The sequence below is a fragment of the Malania oleifera genome, chromosome 13, assembly GCF_029873635.1.
Source record: "Malania oleifera isolate guangnan ecotype guangnan chromosome 13, ASM2987363v1, whole genome shotgun sequence".
Taxonomy (NCBI): domain Eukaryota; kingdom Viridiplantae; phylum Streptophyta; class Magnoliopsida; order Santalales; family Ximeniaceae; genus Malania; species Malania oleifera.
This window is the reverse complement of record NC_080429.1, coordinates 47,983,914-47,987,479: the sequence shown is the minus strand read 5'-3', so window position 1 is coordinate 47,987,479 and position 3,566 is coordinate 47,983,914.

Sequence of the window (3,566 nt, the reverse complement as noted above, 5' to 3'; positions counted from 1 at the left end):
TGTGCATGCCGTTATCTCTTTTTGGCCTAATGTGCGAGGATATGTTGTATAAATAGTGTACTAGGGTTTCAAAAAGTTTTTTCTCAAATTTTCTCTCAAATTGGAAACCAATCATGCAAGTTTTGGAAACAAGATCAGTGTTTTTAATCGTTTAAACATACGCATCAGTTGACTGGACTCGAAAGGTCATCACCTGAGCTCTTTTAAAAATAGCGGTTTCCAAAAGTTAGAATGGGGTTAGTCGACTGGTCCCATAGGTTCGTCGCCTATGCCTATTTTTTTTTTTGCATATTTTCCAAGTCAGTAGCACTTCAGTCACTTGATGAAATATCATAAGTCGTTTGACCTTTCAGCAACACTTTTTTTTCAATGTTTTGGTTCCAAACTTCAATTCATACTTTGGAAAACTTAATTTGGACTTTAAGAAAATATTTTCCATGTATAAAATTAGGTATCTAAGTCCATGAGCTTCAATCATCAATATTGAAATTTAAAGTACTTACATGAGACTTTCATATGAAAATTCTATCTAAGTTCCTAAGTCTTGTTGTGAAGCTTCCAAGATTTTTCTGAGCTTTATGCACCGCTTCAATGAACTTAATGTCCCACATGACTTGAAGCTTTATATCCTTAATGATTCATAACTTTAAGTGTACATATCATTTATGTTTTTCAAGTGTGCCCACTTGATTTCATAATAACACTTAAGTCTTGAAACTCAAACTTAAATAGATATGTTAAGTAACCTTAATTTGTTATCATCAAAACGAGATTAAGCCTTGTTAGGCCAACAATCTCTCCCTTTTTGAAGATTACAAATAAGGAGCAAAAATGAGAAAACCTTAAAAAGGCTCCCCTTTACACTAAGCATATCCTTAACAATTCATAACATGAATAGTACCAGTTTCAACACTCATATCAGAATATTTCAAGCATTCATAATATCATGCTTTCAACATTCATATCAGAGCAATTTCAAGCATTCAGAATTTTCAATATATACCATGCTTTCAATACTCATATCATTAAAGCTTTTCGAATGTTCAATATATATCGTGCTTTTAATACTCATATCATTCAAGCTTTTAGAATGTTCAACATATATCATGATTTCCATACTTATATCATTCAAGCTTTCAAAATATTCAATATTTGTCATGCTTTCCATACTTATATCATTCAAGCTTTCAGAATGTTCAATATATATCATGCTTTCAATAATAATAACTTCTCATTTTTCCAATATTTTTCCCCTTTTTGACATCAAGAAAAAGGGTAACTAAAGAAACTTAACATACATAGCAACATAGGACCTAAAATCATAATTCACTTCACAATCATAGTCCATAATTCAGTATGCAATTTCTCAATATAAACAACATCCATCATGCAAAATATATGCAATATAAACAAAATTCTAGCATGAAAAGTTTCATATCCAGGATAAGCAAAGAGAAGATAAAAAAACAGTGTTAAGAACTCAAAGAAACTCAAATATTACAATCCAAAGTTGTTTTAAAAGATCAATAATAAAACAACACTAATCTTCATTGCCATCATTTGATTCGGTGCCTTCCTCATCATCATTATATTTATTTCCAGAACTCATTTCCATTAGAGCTTTTCCGCATGATGAAGAAGATCCTCCCATGGGGTTCTTAATGTGTTTGATCCTCTAATCAAGACAAGTAAGACTTGACTGAAGTGAACTGAAACCAGTACGCACTTCACCATGAAAATCAGCCAGCTGTTGTTGATAAGATAGAAACCATAAGGGGGCATCATCTACTGGGGGTGAATTTTGCTAGGGTTTATGTGCTTGTTGAGGTTCTCTATGTCCCCTTCTGCCTTTTTGGCAACCAACCATGTCCTTCATATTTTATGTACCCCATTTTGTTTAACTGTAATGGAGGAAAACATAACATAATGGGTTTGTTTTATGAATAAGGTGGATGTGGTAATGTCGAGATGGTCAAAAATAAGATTTCAAATTCCCCTATATATATATGGTAGAATTAACTGTCTAGCCTCTTCTCTAGCAAACATCCATTTTAATATTAGGCTAGGTATAACAAGCTTCTTCCCATTTAATAGATACCACATCACAAAGCACTCAAGGTAGGAAATATGGTCATGTAACCCTACCCTAGGCAATATATTATACGTGATGAGTTTCTGTAAGATTTTGGCCTACAAGTTTAGTTGATAATACAGTGGAGGATGACCAAAATATACAAGAGCTTCTGTCATAATCAATGGTAAAAACTCCTCAAGGTTAAAATCTTGTGCCATTATCTAAGATGAAACTATCTGTGGACATTCAAACTCCTCGTGTTAGATTTTAATCCTGACGGCTAAAGTTTGTGGGTTTACTACAAAAGATTTGTCCATAACTTGGGTGAAACACACAGTTTCACCCTTCATCGTATTTGCATAGAAAATCTTAACAAGATTTGGATACATGCCTTTAGCTTGATAGGTTATGAACCATTTCCAACCTAAAGCATTAAACATAGGTAAAATATATGGGAAATCATCTCTAAAAAATTCAATATCTAAAACCTTACTGAAGATGGGTTTGGTAGATCGAAGATGCTACCTATAGACTTATTTGGAACGAGGTGTGATCAACTATTGCTCAATGTCGTTTGAATCACCACTTTCAGAGATAGGACCTCGGTTCACTGTGTGCTTGGTTCTAGGCATGATTTTGGAAAAATAATTGGTTGAATCCTTAAAAAATGAGATGAAAATGAAAGATGGAAGGATCTTTTGAAGTTTAATCGGTGAGATTTTTGTAAAATATGATTTGGGAATGAAAGAGAGAGATTTTGGGAGAGTAGAGATATACGATCAGTTGATAGATATGTGAAAAGTTAGGTTTTTTACGAATAGTAAATACATATACCGCCGCAGGTCATCTAACCTTCAGTATTTTGACTTACATATTCTTTTAGCTCTACCACTCATTTACATTAATGTCTCCTTCTCAAATCACCTCTCTACTATGTAATAAGCCTGATTTACTTTAAATTTTCTCTCTTTTGATTTAAGATTATTATTTGCATATGAATTCCCAATTTTTTTCATATAGCTCATAGGAAACTTTGAATTCAATGCTTTCTAAGATAAGACTTGTACAATCCATCCTTTGATTGTGGCCAACAATGTCATTCTTATATTCATTTGGTTTCGACACTAATGTCATCAATAAACTAGCAAATTAATTTTCAAGAGTGTTATAATTCATCTTGACTTTGTTCAATACTCTTGTTTGTGATTAAGGAATTTTCTATAGATTGAGCAAAGAAGAATTTTATATTTGGAATTTGTGAAATCCCTAAATTTATTAGTAGTAGCTTCTGATGTGATCATGGAGTGAAATCATTTAATTGATAACGAATAGCCAACTTAATAATTTAAAAAAGACAACCACTTTTCTTGTTATAAGTGTTAAGAACAATTACATTGCACTTGCACTTGAGGACCTATCAGTGTCTTGAGATGATTTTAAGATGAATATCATGTTGATTTATTCAATGTTTAACCTATTGAATTACAGATTT